Source organism: Cetorhinus maximus, chromosome 23, assembly GCF_964194155.1.
Source record: "Cetorhinus maximus chromosome 23, sCetMax3.hap1.1, whole genome shotgun sequence".
Lineage (NCBI taxonomy): Eukaryota > Metazoa > Chordata > Chondrichthyes > Lamniformes > Cetorhinidae > Cetorhinus > Cetorhinus maximus.
The window spans coordinates 63,264,941-63,283,390 of NC_135901.1; the positions used below are offsets into that span (position 1 = coordinate 63,264,941).

The window sequence follows — 18,450 nt, forward strand, 5'->3', positions numbered from 1 at the left end:
TCAGTGGAGTGAGGGGTGAAGCTTTGCCTCCGCTGCAAATCTTACACTTGAGAACAAATACGGTGAAAAGCTTTAGAAAGTTGGTGTGACTTTTATTTGTGACTCACTAACTTGGGTATTCTGTAAATGCTGCTCGGAGGTTTAGTGACCGGGATATAATCTACCTGGGTTTCCCTGAGCCTGTGCTCGGTGTATTGGGAGGTTTGGCCCGGGTTGATTTTCTGCTTTTCCCTGTCTCACTCACTGTGGAGCTGAGGAAGAGAGATTAATTGATGGCTTTGCTTGAATCCAATAATTTCCTAGATTTCTAATGGGTTCGATGAAGCTATTTAGTAGGTTCAAATCTTTTCTCATTATATGTGTTTGTGTGTTTGCCTTTTGTGTGGGAGTTCACTGGATAACAGTAGATCTGGCACCATTTTGGGGATATTATTTTGCAGCCCAAGTACCTGGTGACAATGTGGAACTGTGTGATAATGAATACAGATGGAGGGAAAACAGTAACATCTTCGCCTCTGGATGTTCTTGAATCACTAACCTTTCGATAAACAGGCAAACCCGCTGACCAATTGCGCCACAGAGACTTATAAAAGGTCAGCCTACATGGTATCCCAACCAGGATGAAGGTGAGTCAAATCTTCAGGTTGCCGCTACCCAGATGACTATCACTCTCTATCAGTTTTATTCTTTCAAAATAAAGGGTGGGACACTCATTGTGGATACATGGAAACAGTCTTATCCCACCCACTGCTGACACATCCATGTCACCGGGAACCAGCTCTCCTACAACCGATGCCATCTCCCTTAAAGCCTTCTCATGTATTGTCTTTTACCAAATATTCTGATTGTCCCGAAGCTGATATTAGGTTTGAATTCCTGATGTGCAGTAACGAGAATCCTTTCAATGTCTCAGATCAGTTAATTTCACTGATAACATCAGAGTCAATGTTCCAACGTCTTAAAGAAGGGAAAGATGCCTTGACTTTTCTGGTCAGTCGGGCATTTCACCCTTCATTTTCCTTGGATTCCATTCCTCAAAGGGATTTTCTTTTTCTTCTTGAGTTCTCTGACTACACCTGGCAGCATCTTTGGATTGAGAGGCAAAATTAACAGTTCAGATGCAGTGCAGTTCTGATGAAAGGTTACAGGTCTGAAATGAAAATATGTTTCTCTCTCCACAGACGCTAACAGATTTGCTGAGAATTTCAATATTTTCTGTTTTTATTTGAGATAGCCCAGCACCTGCAGTATTTTGCGTTTCTTTAACTCCTTAGTGAAACATATAAGATCCTGAGGGGACTTGACAGGGTTAATATGGACAGGACTCTTGTGGGAGAATCTAGAACTAGGGATTGCTGTTTAAAGGGTCACCGATTTAAAACGGAGCTGAAGCAAAGTTTTTTTTTCTCTCAGAGGGCCGTGAGTCTTTGGAACTCCCTTCCTGAAAAAATTGTGGAAGCAAAGTCTTTGAATATTTTTAAAACAGTGGTGGATATATTCTTGGTAAGCAAGGGGGTGATACATTATCGGGGGTAGGCACGATATAGATTTCGGGTTACTTACAGATCAGCCATGATCTTATTGAATGGCGGAGCAGGCTTGAGGGGCCGAATGGCCTACTCCTGCTCCTTGTTCTTATGGACGAACCCATTACCAGCAGATTTCGAGATCCATGTCTGAGCTGAAAACATATAGGTAAACTCAATCTGTAAACAGACCATTCACCAGCTGGAAATGGAAAGGGATTCACTCATCATCTCTTTTACCATCACATCAACACAGTCTCACTGGTGCGAGGCCATTCAGATACTTCATGAGTGCAAAGGGCTTTATTCAGTTTGCCCACATGTTGATACTCCAACTTGAAAAGTTCAAAGAGTTTGATCCACAGTCAAGGCATTGTTACTGGCAAGAGGCATTTAATGTTCCATGTTTTGCAGCGAAAAAAAGGCACCAGCTCACCCCAACTGCTGAGACTCCAGTGAGTTCAGGTCTAGCTGTAGGGCTTTGTTCTGTTGTTCATTATGTCCAGGAGAGAATTATGGTGGAGACCAGACCAATTTGGTCACTGCATAGATTAATTCAAGAATTTTATATCTTGCCCCTTTGGCGTCGTATTCTGATTACATGTTTCTGTTGCACATTATCACCTTCGAATGGCGGGGTGGTCACCCAGCATTCACTGCGGGGCAGAATGTGCGCTATCCTCTTTACAGCAGCTCCATGCACATGCGCAATTCTCTGCATGTGTGTGTGTGTGTGTGTGTGTGTGTGTGTGTGTGTGTGTGGAGCATGCGCATTGCGTCTGTTTCACGAGCATGCGCAGTGCTGATCTGTGACTGAAGCTGCTCAGAGCGGGTAAGAGAATGTCGAGTGGAGCAAACTAACAGAGTTAGTGGGTGTGTGAGGAGGAATGGAGCCAGCGGAGTGGGCAAGGAGGCTTCATAAAGACATAGTGCAGGTCGCAGACCCCAAATAACAAGGTACCGTTCTTGTGTTTGCAGAGAACGGGCCGAAAAAGTCTGGATTTCTCCCTTCTCCAGGCCCGGGGTTACGGCAGCCATTTTTATAGGGGGCAATGTGCAGCAGGGCGCATGCGCGGTCATCCTGGTCCAGGTAGCAGGAGGAGAGAATGTGGTGAATTTCTATCCTGGACTGACAGGGATGGATTTTAGAAATTCCTTTTACTGGGGAGAAGGGGAGGTGTACACACAGCAAACTCAAACCAAGAGAAACGTTTAACCTTTCAGAATTTCTGTCCTGGACTGACAGTGATGGATCTTGTGAACTCTATTTACAGGATGTTAGAAGAGGAGGGGAGACGAGAAACACAAACCAAACATCACATCAAAATCTGAAAGTCACTTGATTCATCAGGACCTGAATATCATCAGCCTTTGAATGTATGCATAGAGTTCCATGTTACTACCAGTCACTGGGTAAAAAATCTCTCCCTTGTGGATCTTGCCTAAAATCTTAAATCTCTGTCCCTTAATCCTTTCATAATCAGCTAATGGGAAAAGCTTTCATTTAACTACCCTATCCATACCTTTCATAATCTTGTACAACTCTATCAAATCTCCCCTCAATCTCCTTTACACCAAAGAGGAAAACCCCAGTTTCTCGAACCTCACCTGACAATTAAAATCCCTCATCCCTCGAACCATTCTGGCAAATCTGCTCTGCAGCCTCTCCCATCCTTCATAATGTGTGGTGATCACTGGTTTGCACAGACCCAGATGTTCTGTGTTTGTGTCTGTGACATCATCACGCATCGACAATTACACGGTGACATCATCCCGCTCCCCGGGTATTTCCTCAACTGGAAGATTTTTCTCTGACTCCAGTGCTTCTGATATCTTTCCAGCTGCAGGCTGCAACAGGGGAGTTTAAAGCTGGAATGAGTGAAATAGTTTCAGAGGTTAATATTTTTGAGTATTCATCTACAATTGAGACCTTTAGTGCTGTGCTGTGTTATCTGTGAGAGTTCAATGGCTGGTGTCACTCCTCCACTGTGGATCTGAATCCATGTCCACCTATTGCCCTGTTTTACCTCTGCCCTTCCTGACCACCTCTCTGCCATTGTCTAAACTCCCCTGCCTCTAATACTGGGTGTGTTTTAACTATGTTTCGTACTCTACTGTAACTTCTGCCAACTCTGTCTAAATGAGGTTTCCACTGCTGCCCACCCACTGAACATGTGCTGCTGGCTTCCCAGCTTTATCTTCCCACAGTATCTTTCATAGTCAGGAATTGTTTTTCCTGTGCTAAAGTCAATTTCTCTCCCGCTCTGAGCTTATATTGACTATCACATACTGTCCACCCTGAAACGTTAATTAATTAATTCTATTGTGTGACAGAACGCTCCAAGGTGTTTCACGGGAGTGTTAGAAAGCAACATTTGACAGTGAGCCACATGAAGAGATATCAGGGCAGATGAACAAAGGTTTACTAAAAGAGGAAGGTTTTAAGGATTATATTAAAGGAGGAAAGAGAGGTTTAGGGGGTAAATTCCAGAGCTTGTGGCCTTGGCAGCCGAAGGGGGAGACACCAAAGGTGGAGCAGTTAAAATCAGGAATGCTGATGAGGTCGGAATTAGAGAAGTGTAGATACCTTGGAGGATTGTGAGGCTGGAGGAGATTACAGAGATAGGGAAGGAAAGACCTTGTATGAATTTAAACTAATGATGAGAAATTTAAAATTGAGGTTCTCCTTAACCCAGAGCCTTTGTAAGTCAGTGAGTACAGGGGTGATGGGTGAACAAGACCTGGTGAGAGTAAGCAGAGTTCTGGATTACAGGGGTGCTGAATGTGGGAAGCCGGCCAGGAGTTGAGTGTAGAGGAAACAAAGGAATGGATGACAGGCTTAGCAATTACATAAAGGGATATGGGGATAGTGTGGGGAAAAAGACATTGATCGGATTGAATGGTGGAGCAGGTTCGATGGGCTGAATGGCCTACTCCTATTCCTATCAACAGTCTGGTTCAGTCTCATTCAGTCAGGGAGAGGGATGGAGTCGGTGTCTAGGGAGTGGAGTTTTTAGCTGGGACTGAAGACAATGGCTTCAGTCTTTCCAGTAATTAAATGGAGGAACTTTCTGCTCATCAAATACTGGATGTCAGACAAGTCAGGATGGTGTGTGACTTGCAGTGGAACTTGGAGGTGATGGTGTTCACATACATCTACCCTGGTCCTTCCAGGGGGTGGAGGTTGAGTTTTCTGGAAATTTTGTCAAAGTTCTTGTTGTGTTATAGATATCCCTTCACCCCCTGCCTCTCTCACCTCTCTCTCCCTCTCCTCCCTTGTGGGCCAGAGTCTTGTGTAGGCCCAGACCGGGTGGCAGGTCCACTTCCCTGAAGGACATTAGTGAACCAGTTGGGTTTTTATGACAATCCAGCAGTTTTCATGGTCACTTTTCCCTCGTGCCGGCCCCACAAATTCCCAGATTCATTCAGCTCAGTTTCACAACCTGCCTTTGTGTTTTTGTGGGTTCTCTCTCACTCCCTTTGTTCTGTTTTAAATCAATTTCACAGGGTATTAGAAGGGGAGGATTTATAGTCAGGAAACTGAAACCAAACATCACTTCAGAATTTGATGGAGTCGCCCATTCTATCGGAATCTGAATATCATTGGATTTTGAATATGGAGGGAAAAAGCAACGTTCACCGTGGGGAGAAACCGTACATGTGTTCAGTGTGTGGACGAGGCTTCAGCCGATCATCTGGCCTGTCAAAACGTAAACGCAGTCACAACGGGGAGAAACTGTGGAAATGTGGGGACTGTGGGAAGGGATTCAATTACCCTTCCCTGCTGGAAATTCATCGGCGCAGTCACACTGGAGAGAGGCCGTTCACCTGCTCCGAGTGTTGGAAGGGATTCACTCGGTTGTCCCACCTGTTGACTCACAAGCGAGTTCACACTGGGGAGAGACCTTTCACCTGCTCTGAGTGTGGGAAGGGATTTACGGATCCAGCCAACCTGCTGACACACCAGCGATTTCACACTGAGGAGAGACCTTTTAAATGTCCAGACTGTGGGAAGTGCTACATAAGTTCTGGGAATCTGGTGTCGCATCAACGTCTTCACACTGACGAGAGACCGTTCAGGTGCTCTCAGTGCGGGACTGGGTTCAGGTGGTCATCTCACCTCACTGAACACCAGCGCAGTCACACTGGGGAGAGGCCATTCACCTGCTCAGAATGTGGGAAGGAATTCACTCAGTCATCCCACCTGCTGACACACCAGCGAGTTCACACTGGGGAGAGACCATTCACCTGCTCCAAGTGTGGGAAGGGATTCACTCAGTTATCCCACCTGCTGAGACACCAGCGGGTTCACAAGTAATAACAGTGATTGGATGTTGTGAAATTCCATCCAGGACTAACCATGTTCATTTGAGGCTGTTTCTGCTGATGTTAATAAACTACAGCCCAGTTATAGGCGTTGATATTCTGGATAAAAGTCAAATAAATCAGCTTTGTGTTCAACTCACTGTGTGTCAAGTCTTTTTAATATCTCTAACACAAGTTAGTTCCTTTGGAAAGGCTCTCCCTCTCCCCTGTCTCCTCCATCCTCACCTCCAACAATAAGTGTGAGGAGTTCATGGAGCTTTTTTGTCACTAAGATTGGGACAATCCGATCATCTGCCTCTGCTGCTTCCCTCCCTTCCGCTAGCCCACCGGAACAAACTGTCTCTAATGTTTCCTCTTATCTGTGTCCTGAACCCACATCTTTCTCCAGTTTCTCTCCCATCTCCCCTCATTCTTCCTAAGCAAAAGATAGAGAGCTATTCCTATAATATTCAATACATTTCTGAAGATTTTATAAGGTTATTAGACAGTGAATTCTTACAGACCTCCCCACCTTGAGAAGGGAATATCCTTACTGACTTCTCACAACTGATTTCTGACTAACCTCACTATTTCTAAGTTCTGAGCTTGTTTTCCTAATTTCTTGATGACAAACAGTAGATAACATACTAAAGCTACTAGAATGATCAGAATCAGCAACACAAACCCTTGAGCTGCCACCAAGAATAAATGTCAAAACTTTTTGACTAAAATGTGATAACTATCGACTTAGATTCATCCTCCCCACCTGTCCATCATCTCTCACAATTCTACATTTTTGGAATGATGTAAATACATCTGGTTCAAACAAAAGTTCATGCACGGACTTTAAAGATTCTCCATCTCTCTGTTCACCCGCCTCCACCTTGTGGATATTTTCTAATTCCAGATTCTACTTCCCTCTTCACTTTAACTTTACTCCCTCTGATAGGTACCAGTGTGTTTAATTCAATGCTGATTGTTTTATAATTAGTTTCACTATGGAGTGTGAGTTAATGTCTTGATGATTTAAAATGTCACATTCAATTTTCCACAATAATCACTTCATGTTCTGTTGTCAAGTAGCTGAGCATGTCTGGGACCTGTTCTTCAGTGCAGGGTCACCATGCATTTCCACATGTTAATTACACAACATGTGACATATCACATCTGCACACTCACACCATATCCCAATACCATGCTGTATGTGCCAACCTATGCAAGTCACTCTTGGTCTTTCAGGTGATCTTATCAAAATATCAATGAGGTATCTGTCTGAAGATCTTTGCTGATCTACCCCTGCCTGGTTCTGATGCCTTGGATAGTGGCCAGATTATCAAATTCAGTTTCTTTTAAATACAGAGGCAAGGACACAAACATCACCAAGAGAAATCTCTGTTTACTGGTCTCATCTACACTTTCCTGACTTTCACTAGAATGTACATGTACATCAATTTGAACTATTCCATTCAATTATACTCAAGTGAATTATTCCATTTCCCAGTTGGTGGTGTGATTTTCTCTTATCTTATATTCTAAATACGTCATTCCATGAATTACCATTTGATCTCATTCAGGAGCACTCGAGGAACTTTACTGTCCCATTTAATACTCTCATAGTGTGGTGTTTGTAGATCAGAGACACAAGTACAGATACTTGCAATCAGATTGCAGATCACTCCCATATCTCCCATTCTCAGACACTTTGTCTTGGATGATAACAAACGGGATGAAGCCAAATCTTTAAAAAGCAAAGCCTTTTGTTTAAATTGTCACCAGGCTGTCAGTGGAAAGGGTTAACTTCTCAGCTTGTTAGCAAAGGGGCTGAAGAAACATTCTCAAATGTGCACACTTGTGTCAACTTTATGCAACTTCATTTTCAGATCAAGGATGAACCAAACCCCATTTCAATCTTTGCTTTTCCAATTGTCTTGATATTTTTCTCAGCTTTTCAAAAATGTTATTATTTTCTTCTTTCTTCAGGCACCTTTCCAAATGACGGTAATAATAATGAAGAAAAGTAAAACAGAAAGTTCACTTTCACAGGCAAAAGGAGCTTCAACTTTCTGAGACTAAAAAGAGTTAAAGAGGGTGGAGCTTCCCACAGCTTGTGAGCTCCAGATCATAACCTCAAGGCTGAAGCTTATCTTTAGGGAATCCAACTTTTCGATGCCTTTTATAATGATACAAGTTCATTGTGATTCATACTTAAAGATTTACTTTCACTCAGTAATTATAACCTTTCACTTTTCTCAGCACAGAAGCTGGCAGCATTTTAGATTCAATCCCAATTGTACACTTCTCTTGTAGCTGGCGTATGGAGAAGATCATGTCCACTGTAGATCTGCCAGCACAGAAACCGCTCTGTGCTTCTGGATACACTCGCTCTGCAAGTAGATAGAGTCTTTTAAGCCTGACCCTAGTGAAGGACGTCCCTGTGATGCTGAGGAGTGAGATGTCCCTGTAGTTGTTGCAATCTCCTCTGTCACCTTTATTTTAGTATATTGTGATCATTCTTCAATCACACATGTCCTGTGGAATGGATCCTCCCTCCCAACAGTGAAGGAGAAGCTCATGAAGCTGTGACAGGAGATGGGACCTTCTGGGCTTGAGCAGTTCAGCTGGAATTCCATCCTTGCCGGGTGTCTTTCTGCTTGTGAAACAATCAATGACCTTTTCGAGCTCAGGTGATGAGAGTTCCTCATCCAATTCAACCATGACAGAAAGCTGCAGGAGAGAGTCAAACAGAGACTGGGAGATGTCCTTCTCACAGGAGTACAGCTCACAGTAAAGTTCAACCCAATGGGACATCTGTTTTCTTCTGTGGGTGAGAAATTCACCATCCATTTGGTGATGGTCGGACCAAGCGCCCTCCTGATCCTATCAGACACAGCACGTAGATTTCCATTGTCACAGGCAGTTTGGATTTCATGATCTGGGCTGATCCAGTGTTTATTTACACAGTATCTCCCTGCCTTTTACATAACTGTCCCAGCTACTTGCAAGTTACAGTGTTCTAGCTGTTGGATTTATGTTGTAATCGGGTAGGCTTTGCTTTTTGCTTCAATGACAGATTCATCTCTGCTGAGTAGGTCTCAAGCCAGTCTTTGTTGTGGGTTCCACCTTTCCCAAATGTTGCTGCTGCTGTGTCAGAAATGATTGAACTCAGCGCCTTCTAAGATTCAGCAATATCAGTGTTGACTGATGAAGCTTTTACTGATGTGCCTGTAAAATATTTTACTGTTTTGTTCATGTTCCTTGATAAATTAATTGCATCAAGGAGGTGTCTCTGTGTGGAATGTACAAGTCAGTAAGAATTGTCAGCAAGGATTAATCAGTACTCTCTAATTGGAGATGTTAATCAGTGGAACCTGTCAGACACTGAATTGTAGACTTTGCTCCAAAGATTAATTTAGGATTGAAGTAAAAATTCATAATTTTATTGTAATCGAGTTCCTGTTGAGAGTTCTGAAATTAAGAGGAAAGTTCACAGATGGTGCTTTTAAAAAGGGACACTGCAGCTCAGATAATCAGTGACAGATCCAGAAAATTAAACTCCAGCCAGTTATAGGGTTGTTAATATCAGCAGAATCAAAGCTAATACTATCTGACGATCAGTCCTGGATGTGACTAACAGCAGCAATAAAAGCAAAATCCAATCCCTGCAGTCACTTGTGAATTCGCTGGTATGACAGCAGGTTGGCTGACTGAGTGAATCCCTTCCCACACACAGTGCAGGTGAATGGCCTCCCCAGTGTGAACTCGCTTGTGTACTTTAAGATTAGATGAAGACCTGAACCTCTTTCCACAGGAAGTGCAGCTGAAAGGCTTCTCCCCAGAGTGAACTTGCTGGTGTGACTTAAGGCTGGCTGACTGAGTGAATCCCTTCGCACACACAGAGCAGGTGAATGGTTTCTCCCCAGTGTGAATTCGCTGGTGTGACTGAAGGCTGGCTGACTGAGTGAATCCCTTTGCACACACAGAGCAGATGAATGGTTTCTCCCCAGTGTGAACTCGCTGGTGTGCAGTGAGGTCGGAGGAATGCCTGAACCTCTTTCCGCAGGAATTGCAATTGAACGGCCTCTCCTCAGTGTGAATTTGCTGGTGTTTTAGTAGGTTGGAGGACACAGTGAATCCCTTTCCACACACGGAGCAGATGAATGGCCTCTCCCCAGTGTGAAATCGCTGGTGTCCACTCAGGTGGGATGAAGACCTGAACCTCTTACCACAGTAAGTGCAGCTGAAGGGGCCTCTCCCCAGTGTGACCTCGCTGATGTGTCAGCAGAGTGGATGACTGAGTAAATCCCTTCCCACATAGGGAGCAGGTGAACGGCTTCTCTCCAGTGTGAATACGTCGATGGCTTCTCAGCAGAGATGGATAATTGAATCCTTTCCCACAGTCCCCACATTTCCACGGTTTCACCATGGTGCTGGCCCCAATGTGAGTGTGTCAATGAATTTCCAGCTGGGATGGATAACTGAATAGCTTCACACCATTCTCACATTTTCTCATCCACACACAGAACACGTATACAGTTTCTCCCCACTGTGAATGGTGCGATGATTTTTCAGGCTGCGTAACTGGTTAAAGCTCTTTCCACAGTGAGTTCACTGGAACACTCTCACTCGGGTGTGTGTGTCTCAGTGCTTTTCCAGTCACACTAATGTTTGAAATCTTTTCCCATAGAAAGAACAGTCAAACATTTCTCCTTCCACATTCAAAGGTTGATTATATTCAGGTCCTGATGAATCGAGTGGCTCAGTCAGATGTTGATGTGATGTTTGGTTTGCGTTTCCAATCTACAAATCTTAATATTTGATGATGTTTGGCATCTGAAAATCCTTCCCTTCTAAGACCCTGTAAAAGGAGTTTAAAAAAGTAATTGTCAGTCCAGCCTGGAAATTAATAATTGACAATTCCACTTGCTACGGAATATTTCTTCCTCTCATCTCCCCTCCCCCACCACAAGCTGTAAATCACAGGCCCACACACACACTCCTTCCTGTGGTGAGAAATCCAGACCCATCATGCAATCTCCACCATTTCTTTCCTCTCCCAGTTTTCTATGTCCCTCTGCTCTGGCTGAGTTCAGTTCTACAGCCCTGCTGTAAAAGGAATTTAAAATCCACTACTGTAAGTCCAAGATTAGAAACTGAGAAGAGACAAACGCTTATCTTGGTCTGAGTTTGCTGCGTGTAAATCCTCCCCTTCTAACACCCTGTAAAAGGAGTTTCCAAAATCCATCCCTGTCAGTCCAGGATAGAAATGCACAACATTCTCTCCTCCTGCTGTCTGGACCAGGATGACCGCGCATGCGCCCTGCTGCACATTGCCCCCTATAAAGATGGCGGCCGTTACCCGAGGCCTGGCGAAGGGAGAAATCCAGATTTTTCGGCCCGTTCTCCGCAAACACAAGACCGGTACCTTGTTATTTGGGGTCTGCGGCTTGCACTGTGTTCTTATGAAGCCTCCCTGTCCACTCCGCTGGCTCCATTCCTCCTCACACACCCACTAACTCTGTTAGTTTGCTCCATTCAACTTTCCCTCACCCGCTCTGAACAGCTTCAGTCACAGACCAGCACTGCGCATGCTCATGAAACAGACGGCAATGCGCATGCCCAGTACACTCTGGAATGCGCATGCGCAGAGAATTTCTGTTGTGAGGCTAGGGCACATTCTGTCCCGCAGTGAAAGCTGGGTGAGCGCCCCGCCATTGAAAGACCAAATTGTAGAATATCTTCATCCTGCAATCAAAATACGATCGGTGCCATAGGGGCAAGATATAAAATTGTTAAATCAATTGATGCAACGGCCACATTGCTCCAGGCTCCACCACAATTCTCTCCTGGATGTTATGAACAGCAGAACAAACCCCTACAGTTAGATCTGAACTCAGTGCAGTCTCAGGAGATGGGACGAGCTAGTGAATTTTTCCCCCTACACATGGAACATTTAAACCGTGTTGTGCCAGTAGCAATGCTCTTATTATGGATCAAATCCTTTGAACTTTTAAAGTTAGAATGTTGACATGTGGGCAAACTGAATAAAGCTATTTGCACACGTGAAGCATCTGAACATTGACTCTGATGTTATCAGTGAAATTAACTGATCTGAGACATTGAAAGGATTCTGCACATCAGGAATTCAAACCTAATATTGACTTCGGGACAATCAGAATACTTGGGAACAGACAAGACACGCAAAGGCTCGAAGGAGAGCTGGTTCCCGGTGACATGGATGTGCCTGCAGTGGGTGAGATCAGACTGTTTCCATGTAGCCATAATGTATGTCCCAAACTTTATCTTGGAAGAGGTAAACTGATAGAGAACAATTGTCATTCCGGTAGCAGAAATCTGAAGCTTTAACTCGCTAACACCCTAAGTTAAATCCGCATCAGTCTCTGTGGTGCAATTGGTCAGCGTGTGTGGCTGTTAATCAAATGGTTGGTGGTTTGAGACCACCCAGGGATGAAGCTTGCACTGTTTTCCCACCATCGGCATTCATCGTCACACAGTTCCAGGCTGTCATTAGGTACTTGCGCTGAAAGGAAAGATTTCTGAAATGTTGCCAGTTCCACTGTTATCCAAGTGAGTTCCCAGGCAAATGGCTTTTTTCGAATATTCATTTCAAATGTAATGAGACAACAATTAGCCCTACCATGTACCGATATCTAACCCATTGGAAATTTATGAAGTTATTGGATTCAACCAAGCCCATCAATTATTCTCTTTTCCTCAGCTCCACAGTGAGCGAGACAGGGAAAAGCAGAAAAGCAGCAATATTCTAGCCCCACACTCTCCAATCACCAGCTGCCAGCAGAAAGCAGCGACTGCAGCTTCAATCAGCGGGTTACTGCCCATCCCTGGGACACAAGCTACTCCAACCCGGACCAAACCTCCCAGTACACGGAGCACAGGCTCAGGAAAACACTGGTAGATTATATCCCAGTCACTAAACCTCCGAGCAGCATTTACACAATACCCAAGTTAGTGAGTCACAAATAAAAGTCACACAAACTTTCCAAATGTTTTCAATGTAAAATTCCTTCATTTTATTGAAAATCTGACTGTTGGGAATCTGAAAATGAGCATCATGGGATTTGTGTTACCGAGTGAGTTGTTTTCCATTGTTTGTACGTCAGGTTTGCAATTCAATTTGTGTTGGATATTGAAGCGAATCTGATTTCAAAATGTGGTAACAAAGCAGGTAAATATTAAATCCAGGAACAAATCCTGAGGAAAATGGATCACAATGTCTGGAAGGAGGTGCAGCTGAGAAGCGGAAGCTGTGAATGATGTTATTGATGATTGTGTGGTAAGCATTGGATCCTTGGTCAATCATTGTGTCCGAGTGGTGAAAATGATGCTTTTAAAATCCACTGGGGTTTCCCCAGCCTTACCGATTGTGCTTCTCATTATTGCTGATTTCAACCAGGTGTCCACAGAGCTCTCCGATCAATGGAAGAAAAAACATCCTAAAATTCTCCTGATTTTTTGACTCTTAAGGGAATGAAGGGCTCTCGGGATCGGGTCTTGGGACTGGGGATCCGCCATGATCTTATGGATTGACGGAGGAGGCTTGTGGGGCCTTGTGACATGTCGCTGCTGCTTTGAGTCTGTTCTATTTGAGTAGAAATACCAGACAATGCAATGGGCAGTAGCATCCTAAGCTCGGTATCGCAGCTGAGTGGTCGTAGGTGCTGATTTAAGGTCTCACTCTTTGTTGAGGCGTGGTTTCTAACCCCAGTGCTGCTGAATTTGCCCTATTGGTCGAAAAAGTGCAAGCTCACACTTAAAGCAGATGCATGCGGTGTTTCACTTTAACAGGAAGAACGAGGAGAGACAATAAAAATATAAAAGGCTGTGGAGAAAAGGTGGGGTTTTTGAATTAGCTAAATTCCTCTTCCATGGGCCAGAATTTACACGTTGGCCCATTGGCCGAATATCCTCCTCTTCTGCTATAGCCACCTATGATTTTATACCAACGACACTAACCTGTGCATAGAGCCAGTCGTCGTGGCCGAGTGGTTAAGCCGATGGAATCAAAATCCATTGGGGTTTCCCGCTTCTCATTATTCCGGGTTTTAACTTTGTGTCTAACTCAGTCGGTAGAGCGAAGGCTCGGAATGCCAGGGCCTTGGGTTCACCCCACGGCGGGCACAGCTTCTTTCAAACAAATAATTCACCAACCTCATCACTGCGGTTCTTGTGAAATTTACACATGATGGATATTCACCACTGAAAGCATTTGATGCACAAAAATTTCAAAGCACTTTCACATCACAGATCTTTCTGCCTCATCTCTAGCTCCCTCTGCTCTTCCAGGAGCTACTTTACCAAACTCAGTCAGTTCGTGTGAACATAAAACACAACGTGATCAGTTTACAGATAACAGGGCAAAGAGACACCAGGATCTTCCTGATTCCCCCAGATACTGATTACAGGTATGTATACAGTGCCGATTATCCACCGCTACACGCTCCTTCCTGTCTTGTGTACGTTGTTAAGCTTTGAAATTGTTCATATTTTCACACTGGATTTCAATGTGAAGAAAGCAGAGCTGTGATAAGCTTATATTGTTCAGCAGATGTACTGCACGAAGGTACAGAACAGGCTGATGGTAACAGTGCTCTTTGGACAGGGTGAGCTCCAGGGAAGGATTGGCACCATTAATGTGTCGCTCAATTAGTCTCGTGACAAATCTCGTGCTGGAAATGAGAAGAAAACTCACTGAATTTGCTCCGTATTTTGGTTTCAAAAGAGCTGAATAGAAAGTTAGAAAGTACATCTCGCTAGAGCGTGTTATAAAATGGCAGAATGACTGTGAAAGATGCACCCGTGCTGTTGGGAAACATCAAATTATAGAAAGTTACAGCATAGAAAGAGGCCATTCGGCCTCGATGAGCTGATGTGCTGCGTTTAAAGAGCAGTTGTGATTGACCCATCAGGAGTGATATCTTTGTCAGTGCAAACAGTAGGGTCCAAAATTCGTCCTTCCCCCATCCATATTTTGCCTCGCGCCACCATCTCGGTGGTCAGTGCTTTGCACCCAGCCCTTCTCTTGTCCTCTTTTCCTTCATTCATTCACTCCGCCTTTATCTTTGTTCCCGACCTGTTCCAAGTGTGATATTTCCACCTCGGAGGCAAAACTTCAACTGTCACCCCAAAGATTCTGGTGGAGCTGCGAAATGTTTTCAATCAAAAAGTTCTTAATACCCATTTTAACAAGATCAAAAATCTGAATTCCCTGACCAGGAACCGAACCCAGGCAGTAGCGATAAGAGCGCTGAATTCTGACTACGAGACCACCAGGGAAGCGGTGAAGCTTTTATCAGTTTGGTTTATCGACGCTGCTTTTAACAATGTTTCCATTTTAAATGGAATGAATTCTTCAGTCAGTGACAACAACGGTTGCTGTGAGCTGGGACATGGAATTGACAGTGAGGTGAAATGGCCCCACAAGCTGCTCATGTGTAACTGTCAATTTCCAAAACCCACCAACATCATTGCTGCGGCTCCTGTGAAACTGGCAAGGCAACACAGAGCAGACATTCATCACTGAAAGTAACTGACACACATGACATTCTAAACACTTTCATGTCGCATCTCTTTCTGCTTCTGTCCCTGCCTCGCCTCCAGCTCCCTCTGCCCCTCCAGCTCCCAGGCCAATTAGCTGCTTGATGCAGACACAGTCAGTTCATGAACCCAAGCTTTCCATGGAAAGCAGGGTCAGGGAATGTGGGAACCCAGGATTTTAGAAAGAATGAGTTTGCAGATGACATAGTAAAGATAATCTGGGATCTCATCTTCCTGATTCTCCCAAATACTGATAGCAGGAATGTGCACAGTGCCGATTATCCACAGTCGCAGACTCCTTCCAGTCTTGTGCACATTGTTAACCTTTGAACCCACTCGCAAGAGGGATTATAAAATGGCAGAATGACTGTGAAAGAAGTAACCGTGGTTTTGGGAAACATCAGATTATAGAACGTTATAGCAAAGAAAGAGGCCATTCGGTCCTTTGTGCTGCTTTCGAAGAACTCTGAAGAAGAGTCATACGGAATAGAAACATTAATTCTATTTCTTTCTCCAGAGATGCTGCCAGACAGACTGAAATTTTCCAGCATTTTCTGTTTTTATTTCACATTTCCCGCATTCACAGTATTTTGCTTTTATCTCTGGATTTCTAGCCCAGTGACAATGCCAATACGCCATCTCCTGAATGCTGACAAATGAATTAGAAAATACGGATGTGTTTGGGTGGGTTTTCTCCTATTTAAAATGTTAAATCCTCAGGCGGCAGTGTTCGAACCCATGTGTTCATTTTTAACAACAAATGTAAATTATTGAACATTCACTCACACTTAAATGAACAAGCTTGGATAATGTTTTTGCCCAGTTTCAAACCGCTGCTCTGCCACATGTGAAATGACCGTGATCCCCACTGCCCTGTACAAACCCTGCGCTGGAAAGATCCCAATGGAGCTGTCTGGAATGTTAAGCTGTGACGTCATGCAGCAGCACTTTGGGTCTTTGTTTTGAAGAAATGAAATTCGGCTGTTCTCATCAGGAATGCTGGAGACAGACTGATCAACAATGTCATCATCAAATGGCACAGCGCAGTAAGAGGACCTAAGATGGAAGCAAAACATTGTAGACGCTGGAAATCTGAAGTAAATACAGAAAATGCTGGGAAAAACTCATCAGGTCTGGCAACATCTGTGGGAAGAGAAGCTGAGTTAACGTTTCAAATCCGTATGTCTCTTCTTCAGAGTCAGGCCGACTCGAAACATTAACTCTGCTTCTCTCTCCATAGATGTTGCCAGACCTGCTGAGTTTTTCCAGCATTTTCTGTTTTTACTTTAACAAAAAGCCCTTCACCCCATCGTATTTGTGCCAGCTATTTTTAAAGACCTAACCAATTCGTCTCAAATTCCTTTTCCCTTTCCTTAAACCTGAGTTTTCCCCCTTTCAATCGTTGTCCATTTCTCGCTTGAAGAAGGAGTTTCTGCAGAATCCATGCACAGTTTGCCTTAGGTAACCAAGTTTCCCTGACCCAATGACATGAAGAGTTGGACTAGGATTCCTCATACAGTTTTCGCTACAATCATTATTTATTTATGCAATTGATTTCATATCGAATTACAAAAGAACTTTACCCTAATCAAGCTGGTCATCATTATTTCTGAGCTGATATATACAATCTAACTCCATTTACTCTACAAACTGGAGAGCTGGATTCAGGTTCCAGTCTCTGGAGGAGTGGGTCTGAATCCCAGCGCACCCAAATTTTCAGCTGCTTCCCACTTTCGGGCATGTTAGGAATTCCCTTTGGGTGAACCAGACAAAAAGTCCAGTTTAATACGGGGAGTGGGGCGGGTTGTGGTCCTTTATCTTGACAGGGTGAACGGGGAGAGACAATGTAAATAGAAATTGGTGTGTGGGAAAGGCGGGTGTGTGGAATTGGTTTAGTTGCTCTTCCTGAGAGCCAGCACAGATACGACAGGCCGAAAGACTTACGTTATAGCCGCCTCTGGTTTAACATGAACATGTTTTACCCAAGGAATTGCGATTAGTCGTGGACGAGAGTTGAGGACGATGTTTCTGACATCCATCGGGGTTTTCCCAATGTTGGTTTGCTGACTGCGGTTCTCGTTGTTCCTGATTTTAACCAGGTGCCAACAGGATTAATTATCGGCTAAACAGAATCAAACAAAAACTCCCGCGCTTTCTTATTTCCATTCATCTGCAAGGATTTGCGAAATCTGCAGACGGAAATGGAACAAAACTGAGCCGGTTAGGTGACATCCTTTCTTTCTGGGTGTTTGTCTCTCCTTAGGCCTCTGTCACTGTCGATGTATGTGTCTGTGAGTGTCCCGCTGTGTGTGTCAATGTGGTTCAGTTCCTCATTTTCACCATCCACACTTTATTCACCTTAGTTTTGTGGCTTCATATTAAGATCGTACAGAGAAAATAAAAACAGGCTTAAAAGGTTCAGGAGGAATTTTCTTTCTGTATTTTTGGGTGGAGACTATTCAGCTACTAAGTGTCTGCACGCTTCAAAGAGGAGGGTGATTGAAATTTTCACTGAGCAACATTTAAACAGCCAGACACCGAGTCCTTGTGGTCGAGTGGTTAAGTCAATGGACACATCGAGAGAATGAATGTGTAAATGCAAAAAGCCCAAATTGATATCCTTCGGACATTAGGAACTGTATTTCTTCTCGAAGCTGTTCCACGTATGATATTTGCAGCTCTGATGTGAAACTTCAACTCTCCCTCCACTGATCCGGGCGGAGCTGTTGTGTGTTTCGGTTTTCAATCAATAAGTAAATCAGGCTTGTTTTAACAGTTTGTACCAGATCAATAAACCTTCATTGCCTGGCCGGGAATCGAGTCCGTGCCACGGCGGTGAAAGGGCCGAATCCTCACCTCTAAATCACGAGGAAAGCTATCTATAACCCTTGCAACGTGCTTTATCCATGCCGCATTTGCCCTTTTTCAGATACTTTCACCAGAGATAAGTTTCTGCTACAGAATTTTATCTTAAACGACATCTTCGGGCAATGACAGCCACTGTTTTTAAGGGGTGAGCTGCAGTGAAGGGTTGGCACCAATAAAG

The 18,450-nt window shown here is 44.0% G+C and overlaps 1 protein-coding gene and 1 pseudogene across 2 annotated transcripts in view; one reads left to right on the forward strand and one right to left on the reverse strand.

Moving 5' to 3' along the window:
* Positions 1-18,450, forward strand: part of LOC144698080 (uncharacterized) — a 642,405-nt gene that overhangs the window by 437,383 nt on the left and 186,572 nt on the right. The gene's annotated exons all lie outside the window — the stretch shown is intronic.
* The window catches only part of LOC144698329 (uncharacterized), an 80,162-nt pseudogene continuing 70,900 nt past the window's right edge, over positions 9,189-18,450 (reverse strand). Inside the window, exon 2 of the transcript XR_013580500.1 lies at positions 9,189-10,686. The product of XR_013580500.1 is annotated as an uncharacterized LOC144698329 (transcript). The remainder of the gene's footprint in view (positions 10,687-18,450) is intronic.